Source organism: Ictidomys tridecemlineatus, chromosome 9 (assembly GCF_052094955.1).
Source record: "Ictidomys tridecemlineatus isolate mIctTri1 chromosome 9, mIctTri1.hap1, whole genome shotgun sequence".
Taxonomy (NCBI): Eukaryota; Metazoa; Chordata; class Mammalia; order Rodentia; family Sciuridae; genus Ictidomys; species Ictidomys tridecemlineatus.
Genome location: NC_135485.1, coordinates 38513084 through 38537620, shown reverse-complemented (window position 1 = coordinate 38537620; position 24537 = coordinate 38513084). Strand labels below are relative to the sequence as shown.

The window sequence follows — 24537 nt, the reverse complement described above, 5'->3', positions numbered from 1 at the left end:
TCACCTACAACCACCTGCCTTCTGGGCTCAGACTTCCTTAAGCCCCTTCCCTCTTTCCTTTCCCCCTTTGTTACCTTCTCCTTGCCCCTTTCCTTGGAGATAGGGTCAAAAGAGATACTACTTCCTCAAAAGAAGCAGAGCTTCAATAGTGTTTCAACAAAGATCTTTTGGGAAGTGGTAAGAAAAGAGATGGAAGGTTTCAGGACCATCTCTGAACTTTCTTTCTCTTTCTGTCTTACCAAGGCCAGGCATGTTGCTGAGTGCTGGTCAAACAAAAGGAGTTAGGAGTTAGTTCTTACTCTTAAGAAACCAAATCTAAAAAGATAAAATAAAATAAAAAAGAAAGAAACCAAATCAACACTGTAATGACACTACGATATCAGTTTGCTTCCTTTCTTAAGTAGTTATCATTTAGAAGTAAATAAACTTTCTAAGCAACATATGTTAGTGGTATTATTAACACTGTAGGTGTTTGTAAAGGTTTTATTTTTGTGAGATGATGATGATGACAGTAAATATACTTTATGATATTATACAGATGTAGACACTCTCATTCTTTCCTATTGTTAAGGAGTGAGCTTCTTTGTATCATAAGCAATGATAGCAGAAGCTGTGTCAGGCCAGACTGTTCTGTGGCATTTCATAGCAAACAGGATTTCACTGGTCACAAGCTTTGAAGTCTAAGTGCAGGACCCCTACCACCTGAGATGTCAGGGGGGCATGTGACTACTTGGTGCCTTTCTCTTCTCATCTCTAAAAGGTGGTCCTTGTCTTGGGTCCGGTGGGCTAGATGATCTCCAGATTCCTCATTGAGCACTGGCTCTTGCAGTCCACTCTCTACCTTTGACCAAGGAAAACTCTGATACCAGAAAGTCCAATGCACTTGCCTGAAGTGCTAGCAGAACCAGAGGTACAATCTAGGTCTCTGGCACTAAGTCCTTTATTCTTTCCACATTCCCTTATAATTTCAGGATGGTCATAATGTAAGCTGCTAGTGAAATGTGAGGGCTTGGTAGAAAGGTGAAGGACAAAAGCAATGCGAAAAAGATATAGAGAATTCTCCAGATTTAGTCATTCTCCATGCGAAACTGGTCCAGAACCCTTGGGCTTCCTCAGGCACCCCCGTCTGTGATCCACAGGCCTCAAGGTATTTTTTCACCTTTTCTGCCCACCATTCAGAAGAGATGCTGGCCCAAGAATGCCCTGGGAATGGCCCCTGAGCGGTCCACTCCTGGCTTTGGGGAGCTGCCCCTCTGACCACAGCGGCCTCTAGTGTAGCCCTGCTCCACTGCAGCTGTCCAGGGTTGGAGCAGCCTCAGGAAGATACACGCAGGGCAGGCAAGGTACACATGTGCCACGTTCCCTCACCATGGTGCATCCACCAAGGCCTGCAGTTCCTAACCCCATGCCTGTCATCTTTCTGACATTCCCAATTACTTCCCACAGTTCTATCTCCAGTTCTTTTTCCTGAGGGCAATGATTGCCAAATACATAGCAGTCTATGAATAATTTCAGTGTCAAAAGAAAAGTACCTGTCCTAGACAGTTACAGTGATTTCAATTAATTTTATAGACATTTTTATCTTCACCGTCTGGAAACTTGGGGTGGAACTCCAACACAATTGCCAACTTCCCCCAGCATCTGTGCAGTGGCATTTTGTTTTCATCAGACAGTCCCTGTGTGCCAGCTCCTTGCCACTGTCTGTTCCTTCATTCTTAAAGTAGTCATCTGGAGGAGAGAAAAGCACAAGTTAATAAAAAAAACTAACATGGAGCCTACAAACACACTGGCAACCAAAACACAGAGCTGCTTTTAGATATGCGTCTAGTGAACCACGTAGGTATTTGGATGACTTAGCTGCAGCACATACATACAATGTCCAATTAAAGAAAAAAAAACAAACACACTTTTTAAGGTTGCCTGGGGAAATGTATTCACTATGCAGATGTACATTTTTTTAGGTTTAGACTCCACCTCATTCCAAAAAGGTTTGAGATAGCTTTGGGAAAAATATTGGCAGACAGAACAATCTGAACTCAAAATTTTAATGACAAAATGGTTCCTGCCTGCACAGGGCACCCTGCTTTCCATAGCTAGGTTCCACGCAGCTTCCAGAATTTATTCTGCCCTTAGAATTAAAAGCACTTCCCTCTCTGGGTAGTTGGGTGGAGCGGCATCCAAACACCTTGAGCTGTTCTATGTGGAGCTTGTAACCAGGCTTTCTTTGTCTCTGATGATCCCCCCTCTCCCCTGACCTTCACTAGGCTTTGTCCTGAGGTGCCAGTCTTGCTCCCCAAAGCTGAGCCCCTCCTCAAAAACCATGTGATTTCCCTGAACCTCCAAGTTCAGGAGCCTTCCATCCTTTGCCCATACTTCTTGGTGTTGGGAGGTCTCCCCCTGGACCTCAAACTCTCTGCCTAAGGGGAAAAGGCAAGAATATGGACTCTGAAATCAGCAGATCTTGAAATGAATCCATAGTCTGCCTTCTACTGTCCTTAAGACCTTGACAGTTTATTTAGCTACAATTCCTTATGTTTAAACAGGAGGACTCATAGTACAATCCTAGAGGTTTTGGTGAGGATGAAGTCAGATAATGCTCACAAAATGTTTCAGACAGGACCTGACACATAAATAATTACTGAAAAGAAACTATATTGTTATTAAACTCACCTCTCCCAAGCATTCCAGACACCAACCACCTAGCTCCTGAGCGTCCGTGTACTTCTGTAAACAAGCTTTCTGGCAGGCCACATCTCCTCAGTCCCTCTTTAGCCCTGCAAGATGCTCTCTAGTAGCCCTCAGTGAACTCTCTCGCCCCTTTCCTACCCTGCTTCACTCCTAATCAGCATGATCTCCCAATTGTGCACACCAGTGACCCTCCCTGCATGCCCACCTATAGCCCAGTCTGCTCCAAGTTCAGGTGGGTCTGCCCAGGCTTGCTTACTCCCTCCCCCTCAGCCCTCATTCTGATGGAACTAAAGATGAAGCTAATGCTTAAGAGCTACAATTGCATCCAGTTTCTTTGGGATCTCTGTATTTCTCTTTTGTTAGAAAAACCAATCCTTTAGATGTTTCATGACTTCTACTCTTTACTTTTGTCATTTATTCTAAGATAACCTTGCCTACAAAAATGCATAACATAGACACAGTATCTGCTCTCAGTTCATGCTTTGCTGAGAGAACACTACACAGGTCAATATACTATACATTTGTCATTGTCATTTGTGTTCAAATAGACTGTTTAAACTTAGTAATTTGCATGGTTCTTCCATCTAGACAAGTTACCTAATTCATCTGTGCCCCATGTTTTACATCTGAACAGTGGGAATAAATGATAGTCTGTGCCTACAGGTTGGCAGGCCACATCAGCTCTCTTCCTTGCCAGGACTCCTTAATGCATTGTACAAACTGCAACTATATGAAGAACCTTCAACTAATAATTCACTTTATTTTTAAAAAAAATTTTAAATTGTTCTTTTTAGTTAGACATGACAGTAGAGTATATTTTGACATATTATACATACATGGAGTAAAACTTTCCATTTTTATGGTTGTACATGATGTGAGTTACACTTGTCATGTATTCATATATGAACATAAAAAAGTTATGTCTGATTCATTCTACTGTCTTCCCTATTCCCAGCTCCACTCCCTTCCCTTCATTCCCCTTTGTCTAGTTCAAAGTAGTTCTGTTCTCTCCACCACCACTACCACTTATTGTGTGTTACCATCCACATATCAGAGAGAACATTTGGTCTTTGGTTTTTTAGTATTGGCTTATTTCACTTAGCATGATAGTCTCCAGTTGCATCCATTTACTGGCAAATACCATAACTTCATTCTTCTCTATGGCTGAGAAATATTTCATTGTGTGTGTGTATATATATGTGTGTGTGTGTGTGTGTGTGTGTGTGTGTGTGTATATATCACATTTTCTTTATTCATTCATCTGTTGAAGGGCTCCTAGGTTGGCTCCATAGCTTAACTATTGTGAATTGAGCTGCTATAAACATTGATGTGGCTGCATCACTGTAGTATGCTGATTTTGAGTCCTTTGGGTATATACCAAGGAGTGGGAAACTGGATCAAATGGTGCTTTCCAGAGTGGTTGCACCAATTTGCAGTCCCACCAGCAATGTATACCTTTTTCCCCACATCCTCACCAACATTTATTATTTCTTGTATTCTTGATAATTTGCTTTGAATAATTAAAAAGGAATAGTAACAGGTTGACACACTGGAAGTGCACAGTAACAAGTTATTATTCATTGTAATGGTGAAACAAGGCTAATAAAACACATCGGGCATGTGTGTGGGGTGGGGAGGTGCTGGAATCTGCCAGGTCCTCACTAATCTTTGCAGCAGCTTTGTCTCATTAGAAGCATGTTTGCAGTCAACCTTAAATGTAAGAAGACAGCTTTCGTATTATAGCTGGTTGTCCTTCAGGAGCCACTGAATCATGTTAAGATGTCTCTTTCATTTTTGACTCCTGCTTCAGCACTCCTTCTAGGAGGATAATAAATGAGCACGTTAGATTAACTACTGTCTATGCAATGCCACAGGAGATTATCTCAGAGTGTTCAGATAAATGATAGATCACCTCGGCCTATTTATGCATGCAGCAATAACGAGCAAAAGTTGAAGCAGGCATGAAGGATGAGAGGGAGGGGAGGAGGGAGCCAAGGCAGAGGTGGAGAGTCAGAGAAGGAAAACAGGAGAGCGAGCACCCGCCTGAGACGCGGAGCAGAGAGCACAGGGAGGGCGTGTCTGGAGGGCACAGAGGGTACCCAGAGGAAGAGATTATGAATCACCCAACAGAAAAGCCAGGGTTTTGAGAAAACAAAATGCACTGGGCAGATTGGGAAGAAAGTAGAATTTTAAAAATGAAGAGAGAAATCAGGGTGCATATAATTTAATGCCAAAAATGGAAAATATGCATCATTAGATTACATCTAACAAAGAAGCAAAGGGTTTCTCTGATAGAAATTATGCTGCTACAGGCACTTCCAGAACCATTCCATGGCATTTTTATCTTTTTTTGCATTGTATTTGAAGCATGCACACTAGGGAAACTTACAGTGTCTTTATCATAAGTTGAATTCCTAAATTAGAACATTTCAAATGTTTCAGATGCCGAAACACTATAGTATGATATTATATTGTGTAATATGTATCATATATGATATTAGAGATAACAGTGTGGATTAAGATATAATGGAAGTTAGCGTGTTAACGAGACTATTTATATCATCTCTCCTCAGTGTACATTATCAATAGTGCCATATTGATCTCATAACATCCCTTTAAAATCCATAAATAGGTGTTGATTTCACAAAAAGACATTAAAAGACTAACCAAATAATCCTTGAATCATTTGCATTACTAGGAGTGTCATTCAAAATTTCTCTTCCTTTCTTAAAATGCCTGACCGTTCAGTGCATCTTTCAGAACAAACATAATAAGTATTGGACACAGTAGGCAGAGGTTGGGCTTCCTGATGTGTTAACTTTACCAACTGGAGCAACTAACTTGGCCTCTCTAAGGTCCCAATTTCTCCTGTAACATATTGCTCCTTTACCCCTGGGATTATCGTGATTATTAGAGATAAAAAATATTAGTGCTCCTCAACTTACAATGGGGTTACATCCTGGTGAACATCTCATAAATTGAAGATATCCTAAGTGGAAAAATGGTTTTGCAATTAGCCTATCAAACATCATCACTTAGTAAATCAGCCCCTTGTAGAGTTTCTGTTCTTTTCCCTTATGATCCCATGGCTGCGTGGGAACTACAGCTCACTGCCACTGCCCATCTCAAGACAGTATCAGACTGAGCATCACTAGTCCAGGAAAAGATCAAAATGCAAAGTGCAATCACTACTGAACATGTTTCACTTTTGTACCTCATAAAGTTGAAAAATAGTAAATCAAATCATAGTAAGTCAGGGACCATCTGTATTCAGAACAAGTGAGTGGTCAAATGTGGTTGTTATTTTGTATTATAGAAAATAGTTATAGTAATGAACAGCAGTCTTATAATCAAGAAAAAGTATTGCCAGGCATCATTGTAACACCTGTAATCTCAGGCATCATAGTAATACATCACAGTAATCCCCCCATCGTAGTAACACCTGTAATCCCAGTAACTCAGGAGGATGACAAATTTGAGGCCAGCCTCAGCAATTTAGCAAGAGATCCTGTCTCAAGATAAAAAATAATGGGTGGAGTTGTGGCTCAGCAGTAGAGCACTGGTCTAGTGGGCGGTGCTGGGTTCAATCCTCAGCACCACATATAACAAATAAATAAAATAAAGGTATTGTGTCCAACTACAACTAAAAAAAAATTTTAAAAAAAGATAAAAAGAGCTAGGGATGTGGCTTAGTGGTAAAGCACCATGTGTTCAATCCCTAGTACATGCTCTCTACTCCAACAAGAAAATAAGAAAAGAAAATGTATTAATGTATTAGAAAAAAGGGGCAGGAGGGGGAGAGAGCATGATTAATTCAAGGAGAATAAGTGAGAAAGTATTCTGGAGTGAACTTATTATATATCAAAGTGGAAATGTATCCTCTGTGGCCTCTGAGTGTGTACCTAAATGGAAATACTGACAGAAATAGAATAAATCCAGCCACAGACTTCATGAAAGGTTATTAAAATGAAGGTTTGGCATCCCTCAAAAATGTCATAATCTGTATCTCAACAGTAAGATGAAAATTAGGGCAAGTTAGCTTTTACAAAACAATAAAGTATTACATAGGTTGAAGCCTGATTTTATAATGTTCAAAAATCTGAGAATTAGCAGCCATTTCCCCCTGGACTTGATCTTCTGAACTTACACCCTTCCTAGAAGCCTCCTAAATTATGGAACCTGACACAAATGTGGCTCATGAGGTCAAATCATAAAGCAATCTTACTTGGTTTCTCCCTATTACTTTAAATTATTCAATGGGCCTGATTCTTTCCTTAGCCTAGACTGAATATTTGGGAAAGTCCACAATCATACTGAACCATGTTTTCTTTTGATATATAATGTCTTGAACTATGCTTTCCTGGTCACACTTAGAAAATGTAATCCTGAGTTAGTAGTTTGTATGTCCAACCTCATGTGGTAGTCAGGGATTTGGAGATGCATTACAGTTCAGTTTTCAAGTTTCTGCCTACCACAGGTGAAGAGGGAGTTGTGGCTGGCTGCTTCTTTCTTCCTACCCTTAAGGGTTCTCTTCTTCCTCCCACAGCTGAGAAAACTGCAGCATCTGATTTCTGCAAAGCTAGAGTTCAGAACGCCAAAGGGGAGGGAGGGCAGGGGTGTCTGATGCTGTGGTAAGCTCTCTGGTCAGATGTTGCACTCGGCTCTTTCTCTAGGCAAACCTTGGGAGGATCTTCTGAGTTACCCCAATGCTCCTGATTTCTTGCCTGTATGTCCCTCTGCATGGAGGCTATTGCCATTGGTCAATTTGATGAGAGGGCATTGCATTGTGTGTTTTGTCTGTTGTTTGTCTTTGTGCATGACGGCTAATTGCATATACCATCATCTTCTCAGTTAACAGTAAAATAAGCACAAAAATAATTCAAATAAATGAAGGATAAAGGTAAAAGAATCCAAGCAGGCTTGAAGTTAGTTCAGTGACAAATTTTTCAGTTATTCTAATTTTCAAAAGGTGCTGATAATGATGGCAGATTGCCAATCTCAAGTGCTCTCCATCTCAGAATAGATGGCTCACCTTCCTGTGAACTCTGTTGAAGAAGAAACTCTATAGGAACCTATGCTCCAGAGACTCCAAGAAAAGGGAGAGGAAAAAGAGAGCAAGATCTAAAAAAAATCATTGTCATGAAGAGGAAAGGAATGGCTGATAGGAAATGGGAGTTTCCTCAGCTGTATTGTTAAAGCTCAATAAAGGGGGAAAGGGAGCGATACAGAGATCACTCATTTAAAAATCCTTTCAAACTTTGGTTAGTTTGCAACTAAACATTTCAAGACATTATATATCAAACTCTGAATTTTCCCAAAACATTAGGTTGAGCTATATGAAATTTCCATTTCATAGGTTAAAAAATGTCCCAAGTGTTGATAATTTCATATGGTTTAGACTTTTGATTTTACTTCTCTTCTCATAAATACTTAATTCTTCCTTGTAGTCTAGAGATATAGATTTTTAAATTAGGTACTTTTGCAATCCCATGACTAGATCCTTAACTGCATGAATCAAGGAATGGAGTCTTACTCATGGGCTCATTCCCTGCAGCACCCAGCACACAATGGTGGCTGGGAAAATACTTATTCACTCATTCTACACTCAGGGCCTTCATTGTTAGTCATGGAAGTCCCAGAGTGAGATTCATAGCATAGAACTTGCCCCTGATATGCAAAGTAGAAGGTAAAAGAAGCTTCAAACTTTACATATGATCAACAACCTTAAGAAAACCTTATATCATTTTCCTTTCTGTAGCCCAGGGAAGAGAGAGAAGAGGAAGAAGTGCAGCAGTATCCTCCCTCCAGGGTTGCAGAGAGGGTCAGCTACAAGGGAAGTGGCTAGAATAAGATCTGCTCAGATGTGTCTCCACCATCACAATATCAAAAGGGACAAGAGCAAGAGCAGAATATATGGAGTTGCATACCATTTATGTCCTTTCAGTGTCTTAGAAGTTACTCCTTGGAGATCTCTTCAGCACCTTTAAAAATCTCCACATCCAGCCCCATCTCTCCTTGGCATTTTGCTTATCTGATTGGAAATCCATGAGTGTGTTTAGGGCTTTGTTCTAGAATGGGAGAACATAGCTGGATGTGCAGAACATCATCTGTTGCAGATTTGGAGAAACTGTTTTAAACCTAATGTGACCCTAACCTGCTGTCTTTGACCCAGAATTCCAGACAGCTACTTGGGTCTTCTAAAATCATAAACATTTGATGTTTGTGTTCCTAAACTAAATTTTTAAATGAAAACATTTACATCTGGCATTTTGCAATCTTCTAAAGGAAGTTTTCCAAACACCTTTGGGGGTGTGATTTCTTAATAGAATAAAACTGTCATGGTTTTATAACATGCTGCAACATGGCAGTAGACACCTCTCCAAAACACCCTCAAATTTATCAACACCCAAATCCCCAAAGTCACCAATTTGAAATTAGCATTTCATTAGAAATGCATTCAGGATCCTTAGTAACTTGAAAGCCTTCTATTTTAATATTTAGGATGAAACATAAGGCTAATTAATAAAATATGGAGCTAAGCAGCATGCCAAGTGAAATAAATATTTACTGGAAATAACTAAAATGACTTTTCTACATTAGGAAGGTCCCCAAAATTTTAAAGAATGCTGGGTGTTCATCTGCTTTTCACTAATGCATGCTGGATATTCTATGCAGCTCTCTGAGCTGAATAAGAGCAGGGCAAGGATTACTCCTAATGCCAGGAAGCAGTCACACAGTCCAACAATATTAAGTAAATATTTATGATCAATACTCTTAAAACCCCAGGAGAAATTTTAAAACTTAAATTGTCTGAGGCTTAGCTGTATGGTTCCCAATTAAATGAGTGAGTTGTGTTTTTAAGTACCTATGTCCTGCTCAAAACTCCTCATAGCTTTTTTTTTTTTTAAGTTATAAAATGTGTTACTGGTGACAGAATTCAGCTTAATAAGTTTCAGAAGGTTTTGATAGTTCATTTGCACTTTGCCTTATAAAAGGTATGGGCAAGTAAGCAAAATAATTTTCCCCATCTCCTACATTATTGGGAAGGGTACAAAATCCAGCTGCATTTCATTAAAGTTGTTTTGGAAAGTTGAAGACAGTCCCTGAAGAAAAGAGGACTCAAATTCAAATACTTGGAAGCTGAGGTTAAACATTGCACAAGCCCCTCTCCCTTTATATCAGAATGATAGATGACTTTAGGCCTCTGCTGACCTAAGGGTTTGTCACTGGTGATCAACCACAAGAAGAACTACTTAGACTTGTTTAGGAATCACAACTGAAAAACTATTTCCCATTCATTCTATCATATAATAGTCACTCTTAGGTCATATATGTCCTCAAGAGACCCTGGTTTCAGAGCAACTTAAACTCTTGGGAGCTCTTTTACAAGTTTAGTTCCATTGGGAAGCATTTGATTCCAGTGTCAATCAGCCAGGCACTTTTTGTTTCTCTGACAAAGAAATAAAAGGGCGTTGGATACTCATAGGAGTGTTTGAGCAGCACTCATAACAATGGTGTTTTTGAGACAGAGTGCTGAGATCACTATTTTATAAAGCAGCAGGAAAAGTTACTTTTTAAGACAAGCCAACATTCAAATTCTTCCCCTTGTTTTATCAGTGATTCTAGTATTATATATGTTCCTTCCTTTTATTTCAATATGGACATATATGACACAGTCTCTGCCTTTCCAAAGTTAGAGTCTTACAAAAAAGTGCCTTTCGAGTAATTAATTCAGGGAGTCATATTTATGACACATAAATATGTTCCTGTTTGGCAACCTGGCCCAGTGGGACTGAAGCATGCGTTTTGAATGCTCTACCACTCACTTACATTCTCTTCCATGGACTCAAGCACTACAGCTGCTTTGCACAGAAGCAGTAAACAGATAACCCTATTCACTCCATCAGAAAGATAAAAAATAAAGCTGGTAAGGATGTGGGGAAAAGGAAAGTCTCATACATTGTTGATGAGAATATAAATTGGTATAGGCACTATGGAGAACAGGATGGAGCCTCCTCAAGAAACTAAAAATTAGGTTTACATTTGATCCAGGTATCCTACTTCTGGTCATGAAAGAACTATCAAGGCTTGTCATAGGAGAAAATGCCCATTTATTGAGGAACAGCTCTGCATATTTATAGAGCCAGGAGTGGTTTGACAGTTTTGACAGTTTAATGGTTGAACGGTTTGACCGTTGGCATGGGGTGCTTTCTGATTGGTGGGTAAGGATCATGTGAGTCAGCAGGGCTAGTCTGATTGGTGGGTAAGGATCATGTGAGCCAGCAGGGCTAGTCTGATTGATGAGTAAGGATCATGTGAGCCAGCAGGGCTAGTCTGATTGGTGGGTTAGGATTATGTGAGCTAGCAGGGCTCACCATTGGACGGCTCTTCTCGGGGGATGGGGAAGTTAATATTTGGAGCCGGGGTGACTCTCAACAGGTCATATATCCAAAGACGTTTAAATCAACCTACCAAAGAGATACCTGTATGCCCATGTTCTCTGCAACACAGTAGCTAAGATAGGAAATCAACCTAAATGTCCTTCAATGGATGAATAGATAAAGAAAATGGAAAGAGAGAAAAGAATATTATTCAGCCATAAAAGGAGTAATATTCTCTTATTTATAGCAAAATGGATGAAACTGGAGAACATTATACTAAGTACAATAAGTCAGAAGCAGAGAGACTAATACTTGTTATTCTCTCCCATGTGGATATGTTTTTTTTTTTTTTAAATCAACCAAAACGTATAATAGTGACTACTGGTGGCTGGGAAGGTGGGGAGGAAGAAGAGTGGGAGCTTGAACAATAGGCATCCCAACATAGCTAGATAGAAATGATAGATTCCAGTGCTCTCCAGAACAGTTGGGGATTAGAATTTATAATGACATATTATGTATTTTCTGAAAACTAGAAGAGACAGACTTAAAGTCTCCAAACACAAAGTAATGATAAGAAGAGGAGAACATTAATTACCCTGAAGCGATCAGTACATACTGTATATACTTATTGAACTATCACCCTGAACCCCATGAATATCTATAATTTTATGTTAATGACAAAAATTTCAAATGTCTAAGAAGATGGAAATGTTAACTACACTGTCTTGATCATTATACACTGGATACATGTATTACATTATCACATTGTACCACATAAATTTGTACAATTAAAATAATAATTTTAAAAAAGAAAAATAACCAACTTTTCTAAAATTGACCAAGCAAAATCAAATACAAAAGATGGTACTTCTTTTAAGAGAATTTAAAATGCTAGCAGAATATGATAGGGTATTTTATGTAACGTATCTTTTTCCCAAGAATTTATTTATCAAAATGACAATTTTAAACATGTCTTATCTTAGAGAATATTTGATGTTAAAGAAGAGAAACCCATTGAAAGCAACTCAGATTAAAAGTGGATAGCAAGGATATAGGGATTATCCCAGAATCTGATTGCTGGAGTGTAGCATGTCTTTCCAGATTAAAATCAAACTCTATGACATGTTTTAGTTTTAAATTCCTATGATCCATATTCACCAAGGAAGAAGAAAAGGAGAGAGAGAGGGAGAGATGGAGGAAGGGAAGAAAGCTATGAGGAATCAATAATTGAGGTGAGACTTCCTCTTAGGAAAAGAGATATCCCACAAAACAGTCTAAGTTCCCCAGGACAGAGGAGACCAGGTGGAGCATCTGTCTTAATGAGAGTCTGCTTCTGGCAAGCAAGGATGCTAGACTTACTCCTAAAGCAAGCAAATAGTTCTTTTTTTTTCATATCCCAGATAATGAAACCAAACTAGAAACAAAGGACAGAGTTTGTGCCTGTTGTTTCATTTGATTTTTTCCAGCAGAGGTCACCATTTTCATGATCTAGATGGGTTTCAAAGTCTAAAACATAGAAACTATTAGGTTCTGTAATGTAAAATAGACAAATTATTGAAAGGATCAAGGAAATTGAGCCCTCAGCTTTGGAACTGAGCACAGACCCTCTATGAGCCACTGTGTTTTATTTAAATTTAAAAAAATAATAATTGTCTGGAATATGTAGGTTGTCGAAGCAGTTTAATTTAGATCTTGGCATTTGAGATAAATTTCCACTAAGCTAAAATAAATAAATTGCCTTTGAACATTTGTGTAAACAGGTATACACACACACACAACTACAGTTTTGAAACTATTTTGGCAGCTTTAAAATGTGACTCTTCCCCCCTTTAAATCATTTAACATGAAAGAAGAGTTATAAATATTATCACAAATCTCTGCCATATGGTGCTTTTAGGTGTGTCCATTATTAAAACCCATTCTATAAGCATCAAAAATGGCAGTTGTATATACTGAACATTTGAATTTGGTTTTCTAGGATCTGGTGTCCTTATGTGGCCGTATAAAGAATTATCATGTCCTTCTGACCCTTTATTGGTGAACTTTCATAGACACTGTTCTCTGGCAAACATCCAGGCCTTAGGTTGAAGGATTGAAACAATGCCTAAGTAAGTTGAACAATGCCTTGTGTAAGTGTTTCAAGTTGTAACACTGTCAAAAGCCATCACAATAAAGCAAGGGATCAAATAGTTCACACAGGAGCTCAATAAAAATACCTTCTCTGAGAGAGTAGGGAATAGTGACCATAAATAATGCCCAATGGAATTCCGTGAGGCTGCATTTTCTTAAAAGTATTTGTTGTCCCGTGTGGACCATTATTTTGACTATTTCTGTCATGTATGTCTCTCTAAAATAAATTTGGATGAAGTATAGATAGAGAAAATAAAGGTTGCTACTTTGTCCCCAGTGCATTGCCATGTGTGGACATGTATCCAGCTGCTGAATGATTTTGAACAGTAGAGAGCAGTAGAGGAATGCCAAGCACTCAGCTTGCCCAAATCAAGATGTTCAGGAAAGGAGTGTGGGGGCAGACAGGAAAGGTGTGCTCTCCTAAGATGACAATGGAAGACCCTTTTCCACTGACAGTGAGGGACACTTTGGAACTATGTTGTAGATATATCCATTTTTAGAGAATGGACCAATCAAATAGGAATGGTGGTATTTATGCTATTTTTTATTTATTATTAATTAAAGCTGTTTACTTTGGAAGAGTGGAAAAGTTCAGTAGCAAATTCTGTGCAAACTTTAGATCAGTACTAGTTATAATCCAGAGCATGCTTTTGACTACTTATATAGAAGAGTCATCAAAATCACGTCATTTCAATGAATGCCATTTTATACCAAAAGTTTGAGGCATTTGCATAAGTTTACTAAGAAAGTTGCCTGTCACTCACAGTGTAGTTAAACTGCCTTTTGTCCAAACTGTATCATCTTTCAGATCTGTCCCCTGGGCCTTTGTAACTCTCCTTGGGTGGTAGTGATGGGGGCACTGGTGGTAATAATGTCACCACCGTCATGCCTGCTCAGTGCTAGGTACCATGCATTGCAACCTCTGTTGTACTGTTTCCATTTCTAGCTTCACATAACCATGTCCAAAGCCAGTTTCTTCATTCTTTGTACTCGTATCTTCCAATCTCATAAACAGGAATACCATCTGCCCAAACCAGAAACGTCAAAGTCGTCTTTGATCTTTCCTTCTTCTTACCTTCCACAAATCCTTTTGATTCCAATTCCAAAATGTATCTCAAATCCATCCCTTCTTTCCAATTCAATCATCACACTCTCAGCTGGACTACCATAATCTCATACCTGCACAACTTTAAGAGTCTCCAGCTGGTCTTTCCCCTCCTAGCAGCAGTGTGATACTATATTTGTATTTGAAAACATAGATCAGAACCTACTGTTTCCTTGTGGGAAACCCTTCAACTTCATCAGGATGCATCCCATACCCCTGGTGGCAGCCCACCAAACCTGACCATCTCCCCTTCTTCACCCTGCACCCACTCACATTCTTTCTCATTCAGGGCCTTCTTACATGCTATCGCCTCTGCCTAAAGGTGATGTGATTTGGAGAAGTAAATTAAATTAATCTTCTGAGCCTTGATTTCTTCCTCTATGAAATAGAGAGCTATTCCTTTCCAGCAATGACCTTCCTATTTCCCTTGAAAAGATAGCAGTTCTCTTGAATTTGTCTTTTAATAAACCTCTACTATGCATTGATCCTGAAACAATACTAGAGGTTAGCCACAAGCCATTGGAAAAATATTTTCCAAGTATATTACAGGAATATACAGTACTTTGAAATTGAGATGTATATTTTAATTGAGATGTATGTTTTCAATTAATAGAGGGATGTTTATACCATACAAGAAGCCTTAAAGCCTACAATTATAGCAGGCAGGAGACTTCATCTTTCATAGAAAGTAAATGTACTGCTCTCTCACTCTTTTCTATCTAAATGCAGCATTTACATGTGGGTTTATATCCAAATTGGAATTCTAACCATCCTTTATTAAAAAGTACATTTTCATAATTTATACTGTTCTCATTAGCAGGACGGTGTTGTTAAGATTCCAATCTTAGATTCCCAGGCTCCCAAACCAGAATTCTTCCATTGCCTATAGCAGATAATAACTAATTAGATGTTCTTAAATCAGTGTACCAGAAAAACAAAGGTGAATTTTTAAATAGGTTTATTTAGAAACTTGAGCCCTCTGCATACCAATCCTATCCAGTTTCTGCACTTTGCTGAGTATCAACCAGATGCCAGGCACCATACCAAATACAGGCTATGTCTAGCAGGAAGATTCATATGCAAAATCAATAAATCAGTAAATCATATCAGAAACTGGGTGAAGTAATAAAGAAAGGTTCTGTGAGCTCTGGGGCAACTAAGTACTTCCATCAGTATGGAGGACCAGGTGAAGCATGATGGGTGAATGATATTTACCTGCCAAAGAAGAAAGCATTTCAAGAAAAGGAGTCAGGTATGCAGAGAAACAGGAAGTAGTAGTGTCCTCTGGAAATAGCTGGAGTTCAAGGGGGTCTGTGGCCAGAGACAAAATTGTAAAAAGACAGGTGCCATGTCTTGAAGCTCCTGGTATGTTCCACATTCGCTCCATAAAATTTGAACAGTGTCCTAAAAAACAAATAATAACATTGTTAGCTAACTTTGTTGAGACCTCACTAAATCCTCTTTACATGGTATAACTCCTGCAGTCCTGGGAAACACCAGCCCAGTTTGACCCCCTCCTAAGTCCTGCTTCGTGCTCTTCTATCTCTAAGAGAAAAGGAGCCATAGAAACCACATGATCTTGGCAAATTACCTAACACCTCTGAAATGTATTTGTCATCTGTAAAATGGGAATGATCATAGTGCCTGACACACTGAGCTGTTGTGAAAACTAAACAAGTTAAATGTTTAATTAGGACAGGGACCTGCTCTATTATTATCTTCAACATCATCGTTTTAATCCCTTTTTGAGGATTTAAGAAATAGAACACCATAACCATATTTGCATGTTAAAAGATGACTATGGGGTGAGAGAAGTCTGTGGTATTCCCAACTCTGGGAGATGCCCTCCACCTTTAGTCTGTATAAACGGTACCCTGGGACCTGTGGTGTGCCATAGATCTGAGCAGGACACAACAAGGAGTAATCTGGGGATCTGAAAACCTAGATGTGGAGAGCAGAAAGAGCAGTGATTGGTACTGAGGAACCAAGAGTGAGGGGGTAAGCACAACAAAGGGAAGGGAGAAGTCCTGATCCACTCTCAGGTTTCTGCTCTAGGGTGGGTTGAGGGAGACATTGGGTATGGGAACCAACCCAGATTATTCTGTTTCTAAATAAGCGTCTCTAACTTCTTTTTAAAGGAAAAACAAACACGATTTTAGATTTGCCATTTTCTTTCTATTAAGTATATGTCTCTTCGTCTTATGAGTGCAAATAATTGGGATTGACTATGTTGCCAATAGCAACATACCCTGAGGCATGTGAGGTTCGGTGCCAGGACAGGTATTATAAGCCTGTTCCATTTTTTTTTTTTACTATGGCAATTTTCTGTCTGGCAAGACTGACCTTGTTATTTCTGAATTGATGGTTTTTGTCACTCAGGAGACCTTTTAAGTGAATTTGGATGCACCTTTAAGTGCATATAAATGAAAATCTATTGATTATGGGAAAGTACTTCATTGTGCTATTGTATATTTGAAATACCTCATTTTTGGGCGTGTGAGTGTAAAGTTTTAATGACATAGAAGAAAAAAAAATCCATGTATCTATCTTTTTGTAAAGACAACTTCTGAACATCCTGAAAATTGAAGAGACAAAAAGGAATATGGGTTGTGTCATTGCATATGTCCCTGGCAAGCCTACACTCTGGGGGTGTGGGTCACACCCGCCAGCTTGGGAGAAGTCTCCATCTCCAGAAACAGGCAGGTGGTATGTTGCAAGATGATTTCCTTAGCCCTTTGAATGATTCATTTTTCTACTTTATACTTTTAACTACTTTCAAAGAAAAATAGTTCAATAGTTTATAGAGGCTGGAAACAACATATTTCTTGGGAATCTAATTATTGCCCCTGCTTAACCCTGAGTGTGATACTTATATATATTAAAAAAAAAGCCACATTTTTAGTGTTGTTTTACTAGAACCAGAGAGCTATGGATGCCTTGGTGATATTCCAAGACCCTCTTCATAAACACACATGCTCCCCACGATTCATGTCCCAACCATGTTTATCCACTGCTGCTGCTTCCTTCTGTTTGTTTTCTTGTTTTAAAGCAAAATATGCCCTTTTATTTTGCTAAAACAATGAATCCAAATAAGCATCCACTGATTACAAAAACAATTTTTAAAGAAATAAACCATCGGTACAATTTGATATCTTCAAAACAATAATAGCTACCTTTTTTGAGGGCTAATGGTACACCAAGTGTTGTGCCAGGTGTTTTACATACATGCTTTGCATTTGATCCTCCCTGAAAGATGTATCACTGCAATTTTCCACACGGAAGGTTGGGCTCAGATATACATAATCTGGCCCTTCTCCCAGACTCTGATGAGAATGTTCATTAGCAGTGCCTAGAGGGTCGTTTGGGAATAGGAACAGAGGCCAGGGAGAGCAGTGGCCAGGGCTCCCATGCAGTTATTCTGCCTAAGAAGATGCTCTCTTGCCCCACAGTACTTTCAGCATTGTCTCAGCCTTGACCCTTCACACCTTCTGGAATCAGCCTCCACTTTAGGCCTTGACCCCAAGACTCCTGATTGCATTTCTCCCTTGGTGAACACAGCCATTGGCTTTCCTCCTTCCCTCTCCACAATACTTCTTTCAGTCCTTTGTTCACCCTTCCCATGAGGAGTTATTGAGCACTTCTGGTGTGCCAACCACTGCTCTAAGGCTGGAGGTAGAGCAGTGAACCAAGTGGTCCATTTAGTGCAGCTCTTGGTTCCATAGAGCCATTGGGTGCAGACAGAAAACAAGCAGGGAAAGAAATCATCCTGAATCTGAGTTTAGAATCAAGCCCCTTTCATCTCTTGTGTCACTTCAGGCTTCTGACGAGCAACACATCCAACACCCTTGCTTGAGCATTTTCTCATCTGCCAGACACAGCGCATGTGCCTCTCTATCCTTGGCAGGCTGGAAGATTTCATGGAGGGCGCTGGCTTCTATGCTTCCTACTCATACACCTCAAGCAGGAGCAGGGCTCTGGAGGTCCCAACAGCTCCTCGGTGTCAGTTTTCTCTTCACCCTCTATTCATCTTCCCGATAACACAGAACAAGAGAAACCAGCCAGTCCTGCAGTCATCATTCCCAAACAGGGTCTGCCCCAATCCTTCCATCTTTAACTGGATGGAATAATATAGAAGCAAAGCTGATGCCCTCTTTTTTAGAGTTTCCCTACCAGAAAGCCTGTCTTTTTTCTGGTCTGTAGTCTGGCCTGTGAGATCAGTGGATCCCAAAGTACCCCAGCTGGCCGCAGCCATGATTCCCTGATAATACTGTGTTGCTTCTTCCCACAAAGCTCTCGCCTCCCAGCCCTAAGAAAGGAAAAAGGGGCTGAGGATGTGGCTCAAGTGGTAGCGTGCTCGCCTGGCATGCATGCGGCCTGGGTTCGATCCTTAGCACCACATACAAAGATGTTGTGTCCACCGAAAACTAAAAAATAAATATTAAAAAACTTCTCTCTCTCTCTCTCTCTCTCTCTCTCTCTCTCTCTCTCTCTCTCTCTCTCTCTCTCTCTCTCTCCCCCCCCCCTCCCTCCCTCCCTCTAAAAAAAAAAAAAGAAAGAAAGGGAAAGGGACGTGACCTCTGTACCTTACCCTCTCTACCTGAGCCTGGAATGTGGTAGACCCTTCACCCTGTTGGGAAGGATTCCCTAGCAGCTGTTCAGTTTCATAAATGGTCCTATAATAGCACATAATTTCTCCTACAGAATGCAGTCAAGTGTAAGTGGCCCCTTCAGACACTTAATAATGCTATGAATATTGTACAAAAATAGTTGAATTTCTTCCAAGAATTGTCAGTTATATACAGGCCCTTAAGTTTCTCTCTGCTGCCAAGGGCATATGGCAAAATCAACTCTCCTGTGGGGACAACAGTTCAAAGTAAAGTTGCCATTTCAAGGGAGTTCCAGGGACTTGGATAAGAATAATAGCAGCAATAGGAGCTGGCCTGCCACAGAGCTTATGTGTGTGAGGCTCCATGCTGGGACTTTACAAATAGGACTCTTTAATAAATCCTTCAGCAACCTTAAGAAGTAGGTCCTATTATTACCTCAATTTTTCACATCAGAAAATTAAACACAGAGAGGTAAAGTAACTTACCCAAGGTTACCCAACTAGTAAATGGTGGAGCCAGGATTCAAATCAAGTCTGCCTGTTAGGATTAATGCTAAAATCTCAAATGTCATTCCTTTCAGTGGGAGTAAACAACAAAGCTGGGGTGAGCTGTAGGCTCTGGGTTCACCTGATAGCCACAGTGAGGCTTCCGAGTGTTTGGTCCTTAGGAATGCCAGTTCCTTACATGCTGTGGGTGCATTGGCACAGTGGCTTCTCTGAGCCCAGCTTTCTCTCTCATCAAGCTTTGTCTTTTCAGTTGTGGTCCAACTGCCTTTACTCTCTGCTGGACTTTCTGTGATTTCAGGAGGAGGTGAAGTCCTGGGAAGTGGCTATCTGAATTTGGATGACACTTCTGATTAAAACAGGAGCCAGAGAAGGGAGAGCTACAATTTCTTGAGACTTCCAAGGAAGAAATTTTCTACTTGGCTCTGAAAGACAAGGGAAATACCTCCCCTAACAAATTCTGTTTATCAAAGTGACACTTTCCCACCAGGTCGGAGTTTCTTCATCTCAACAGCAGTACACTTCTACAGCCATAGCTGGAAGCTTTCTTTACCAAAGCTTCTGCCTTAAGTTCAAATTTGCACCTGACTAGAATCTTAGTAACTACTGGTTGTCTTTTACATCCCTACAGCTCTCTATCCTTTAAAAATACTTTAAGTGGAAAATATAGCCATATTAAAGGAAAGTGCACATTTTAGAGATTCTGATTTTTTTTTTTCTCCAGAGCTGGGGCTTGAATCCAGGGATGCTCTGTCTCTCAACTGTATCCCAACTTCTTTTTATTTTTATTTTGAGTCAGAGTCTAAGTTGCTTAGAGCCTTGCTAGTTTATTAAGGCTCCACTTGAACTCGAGATCCTCCTACTCAGCCCTCTGAGTTTCTGGGATTACAGGTGTGCATCACCTGGTCCGGCTTAACAGTGCTTTTCACTTGTGCATGTTGTCTTCTTGTCCAGGCTCACGATATTCATGTTTTCCAAATCACACTCACGGCTCATGGTAGTGGCTAACCCTCAAATCTGAGGGGCTTACCCCGCCTACATTCATTTCTCCCTCTCTGCATCTCCAGCTCAGGTCGGCAGAGGGCTCTGCTTGTCAGTCACTCCCTCACTCCCCAGCCCAGACCTCGTCCCCCCACACACACTTCTACCATCACTGCAGCAAGGAAGAAGAAACAGCAGATCAGAGACACAAGGTTTAAAGCTCTGCCTGGAACAACACCATGATCTCAGCTCGCTTTCCACCAGCCACAGGAGTCACCTGCCAGGTCACCTGCAGGGAACAGAGCTGTACGTCTCCCATGTGCCTGGAAGGACGAGATGGGTGTTTGAGAATGCCCTTTATGATCCCTTAAATGTGTTATATTCTATCATGAACCCTAATTACTCATCCATTTTCCTCCTCACAGAAGCAGTGTGTGTGTGTGATTCTAGAACAGGTGTGTGAATGTGTCTTATGGCACCACCCCCAAGTAATGTTTGGTTGCCTGCACATGAAATGAAATCCCTTATGTGCACATGCCCTCCTTCCCCCACTCCCCTTCTCCCTTACACACACACACACACACACACACACACACACACACACACACACACACACACACACTGTGCTACCAGTTCCCAAACTAGCAGCTTCCTTCTTGCCCTGTCTAATTCTGCCTTGCGGTATTGGAAGTGTAACTCAGTTGTCACACCCACTTTCCTGTGGCTCGGTTCTCGACCACCTCTACTCAGCCCTCCTCTGTTGCAGTGAAGAATTTATCACAGACTCTGTTCCGTGTCAGCCAGCTGCAACTGCATCAATGCTAACCACACACAGGCAGGCAGATCTGATCACCTGTTTGCCCTCTGGCCACAGATCAGAAAATCAGGCACTAACAAAGCCCAGCTCCTTAGTACAACCTAGTGTGCCAGCATGTTCTGATTTGCTCCCTTTTAAATGCAGGATGTCATCCTAAGCACCCCATCTCCTCCCTGCTGCCACTTCTGACTTCATGCCTTTTACTGAGAATGTTGTGCCCAGCATCTAAAATGCCAAGCAGCAGCCCTCTACACAGCTGGGTGATGCACCCATACGTTCAGCCTAGCACTGTCCCTGGCACACAGCGGTCCATGTCCAGGTCATAGGACCACTTTGGCTTTTGGATTGAATATTGTGTATTGCCAGCCTTCTAGATTATTCAGTAAAGTGTTGATGGGACATAAGAAGCCACCTGTCCTGTAGTTAAATAATTACATTAAGAAATGAATGACCTAGTGGACCATGGCTAAAGGTATGCTGGAGCTGGGAAGGGACACAACACTGACAGAAGTGGAATAGGGAAGGAAGGGGGAGGGGCAAGGGGGCAGAATCATGCAGAGCCCAAGTGGTCAAAGCAGGGTTCAGTAGGCTGTGCAAGCTCAGGCATGGCTCAGGAAAACCTGGCACCCCCAGGCCCAAACTGACAAACAACAACAGAAAGGGATTCCAAGAGGAATCAGACGCAGCTGTAATTGGGTGAAGAAGTGAGTTTATTTGGAGATATGTGAGGAGTACAGAGAGCCAAACCTCTTCCCTGGTGGAAGGACAGCCAGGACCAGCAGGGACTAACAGACATCACAGGATGCTTGGAGCTGCTGGGCTGGGATTCCAGGACTGTCCTGTACTCCTTTCATAAATTCTTGACCCTCCCTCTGCTTGTGATTCCTTATCTGGAATCCCTACCTCCCAAGGATGTTGTGAAGATTAAATAAAACAGTATATGTAAAATTGCTTAGAGCAAGGACTGCCATTAGTTAGCACTCTAAAGATGTGGTTTAGGCTGAGCACAGTGGCACACACCCATAATTCCAGCCATTTGGAAGACTGAGGCAGGAAGATCACAAGTTCCAGTACAGTCTGGACAACTTAGTGAGAATCTCATCTCAAAAAATAATCACAATAAAATAAAACAAAACTATTATCTAGGAGGCATTCTTAGGTTTCAGTTTCTAAATGAGATTTAGGCAAAGGTCCAAGAACTAGAAGCTAGATGGATTTCCATGTAGAAGAGGCCTGACTCTAGAGTGGAGAATCAATTAGAAGGAAGATTAAAGCCTTGGTAGAAGATCGGGACCGTGAAGAACATGATTTTTCAAAGTGGGTTGAAGATGCAGAATATGGACAACATGGGTGGAATTTTGAATACATGCCATTCATAAAAAGACAAAATACTGTATGACTGCATTTACATAAGGTACCTATAGTACTCAAACCCATAGAGACAGAAATTAGAATTATGGCTGCCAGGAGGATGGGGTCAGGGGTTGCCAGGGATCATTGTTCAAGGGCAGAATTTTAATTTTGCAAGATGAAAATAATTGTGGAGATGGAATGGCAGTAACAGTTGCACAGCACTATGGGTATGCTGAAGGCTGAATGCACATTTAGAATTTTTTAAATGGTAGATTTTATGTTACATATTTTCACCACTTTTTTTAAATTAAGGAATTCTGTATGAAGTGTAGACTTTAGTTACAATTATGCAACAAAATTATATCATTCATTAATAGTAACAAATTACCACAGCCGGAGAAAATGCATACAGAGGAATATGAGAAGTCTCTAACAGTTTTATTTTTTTGTACCAGGGATTGGATCCAGGGGCACTCAACCACTGAGCCGCATCCCCATCCCTTTTTTATATTTTATTTAGAGACAGGGTCTCTCTGAGTTGCTTAGGGCCTCATGGAGTTGCCATCCTCTTACCTCAGCTCTCTAGCTGCTGGGATTATAGGCATGCACCACTGTGCCAAGTATATCTTTACAATTTTTAAATTTGGAGCAAGTACTAGGGATTGAACTCAGGGTCACTTTACTGCTGAGCTACATCTCATTCCTTTTTTCTTTTGAGACAAGTTCAAGCTGACTTTGAACTTGTAGTCTTGCCACCTCAGCTTCCTAAATAGCTGGGAATAAAGGCATGCAGCAAAACTCTCAGTTTACTTTTAACTGATATAAAAAGTGTATATATTTGTAATATTTATGTATATATAGTATATACATATATATGTGGTATATATGTTATGAAATTATTAAATAAAGCTAACTGAAATATCCATTATCTTGCATAGTTAACACTTATGTGTGTGTGGTAAGAAAATATGGAGATCTACACTCAGTAATATTCAAGTAAAATACATTGTTATTAATTGTAGTCACCATGTTGTACAATAGATCCCTTGTATTTACTCCTCCTAACTGAAATGTTGCTTTCTTTGATCAACATCTCTCCAGTTCCCTCATTTATATTTATATTTTTTATAAATCTGAAACAATTCTACAAAATCAAATTTATTTTAAAAAATAAATATGCAGAAGATAGAAGGCCTTGGAACTACTTTAGCTAGAGTAAAGGATAGTTGTGATTTCTGGAGAAATCATTTCCTGAAAACAGACTATAAATGTGATTTGTATAGTAATGTGACAAAGAGGAAAGGGACTTGAAGATTTAGAAGATTGGTGACAGTAGCAAGGAAATGGATGATCACTGGCCTGGCTGGAAAAGGATCCAGGTGGTCATGGACCTGTGCTCACACTCATCCTTCTTTGCACCTTTGTAGAAGGAAGGCACAGAAGCAGATATCATCACTCTAGGTTGTTTCAAATTTCAAATAGGGAAAATTACAAAACCTGCATCCTTGAGCATTTACTTAAAGCAAAACAACTCTGACAATTTAGGGATGGACAAAATGGTATCAAGCAGGGCATGAGGCCTAGGCTCCAGAATCCTGGTGATCTGGTATGTCCATGAAGACTTGGGTACCCAAATATGTCAGAATGGAAATGTTAATCACTGATGCTATAAGTCATTCAGATGTCATTTTTATAAGATTGTGCCATTTTGAATTCTCATCCCTAAAAGTCCCGAGAGAGCCTTTATAAATTAGATTCAAGTTTAACACATTTTTAGCACTCACAGATTTCTATATTTGGCATGTTTATCCATGTTGTTTTAATCCCCACAATAGCTGTAACATTATTACCACAGAATATCATATGAAGAAACTAGAATCAAATATTGTGAGTAGTACATGACAGAAGGAATCAAATTATGATCTTTCTGCCATAACTATGGAAAAATGAATTGTGAGTTTCTATGTTCTTT

General features: G+C 40.2%; 1 protein-coding gene across 4 annotated transcripts in view; it reads left to right on the top strand.

The window, feature by feature from the left end:
• Scfd2 (sec1 family domain containing 2) overlaps nucleotides 1–24537 on the top strand; it is a 371756-nt gene that overhangs the window by 267268 nt on the left and 79951 nt on the right. The gene's annotated exons all lie outside the window — the stretch shown is intronic.